The sequence below is a fragment of the Sturnira hondurensis genome, unplaced genomic scaffold (assembly GCF_014824575.4).
Source record: "Sturnira hondurensis isolate 20B ecotype Veracruz unplaced genomic scaffold, ASM1482457v3 Scaffold0002042, whole genome shotgun sequence".
Lineage (NCBI taxonomy): Eukaryota > Metazoa > Chordata > Mammalia > Chiroptera > Phyllostomidae > Sturnira > Sturnira hondurensis.
In genome coordinates, this window is record NW_028074673.1 from 47,371 (window position 1) to 48,342 (window position 972).

Consider the following 972-nt stretch of genomic DNA (forward strand, 5'->3'; position numbering starts at 1 on the left):
GCTTGAAACAATTCCACGCAAGAAATTTGAGAGTTTACAGTGTACAAGGAAGGGGACCCAGTGCCCCCCTCACCCCATCCAGACACACTCTGATGTGGCATGTGCCCAACCTCTATGCCTCCCCATGCCCTGACCTTGGACCACCCTCATGACTCCCCACCTGCTCCACACATCCTAATGTGTCAGCTGTTCACTGTGTGCCCAGAAATATGGGGAAAGTGCACCCCCCCAGAAAACAGTCAAAAGACAGTGGTCCCAACAGGAAGGTGTTTTATTGAGGTGATGGGATATCATTTCCTCTGACTCACATGGCATACTTCTTGGTCCAAGCTCGGGCCATGATATCATAGGTGTTGCTGTCCTTTAAGTACATCCTGGCAGTGGAGGGAATAAAGGCGTCATTGGGGTTGGGGTCACAGAGCATGGAGCTGATGGACAACAGGAGTTTGGATATGGTCATGATGGGAGACCACTGGGACCTGAAAATATCTAGACAGATTTAGCCTCTCTGGTTGATATTGGGGTGGTAGATTGGGTTGGTGAATTAAATCTGCGGGGGCCTGAAAGGGAAGTGGCATGGCAATTGGATGTTTAGGCAGAACATGCCTCCCTCATAGGGGCTTTCGGCGGGACTTGTGATGGTCCCCTTCCATGTGAACATGTCATCGTCCACTGGCCCTGCAGGGCACATGGGTGGGGGTCATTGGCGATGTCCATCAGTTCCTTGTACAGTTGCCTCAGAGCCATGGACATGTCCATGGCAGTGGAGATTGCCTGGATGTCCTAGTAGGGACAAAAGGTGGAACCACAGGTTGTGGGGGGCGGGGGGGATGGGTTATGGTGGGTGTGGCTTAGGGGGGCCAGAGTTAGAGAAGCAGCCACCCCCAGATCAGCAGATGGGTAAGAAGGCTGGAGTTGGGCTGTGGAGGAGAGGGACAGTGTGGCTCGGGGAGGAATAGTTGGGGATTCATG

General features: G+C 53.2%; 1 pseudogene; it reads right to left on the reverse strand.

Moving 5' to 3' along the window:
* Nucleotides 1-304: 304 nt before the first annotated feature.
* LOC118982772 (ubiquitin-conjugating enzyme E2 D2-like) lies at nt 305-747 on the reverse strand (annotated as a pseudogene).
* Between the last annotated feature and the right edge of the window lie 225 nt (nt 748-972).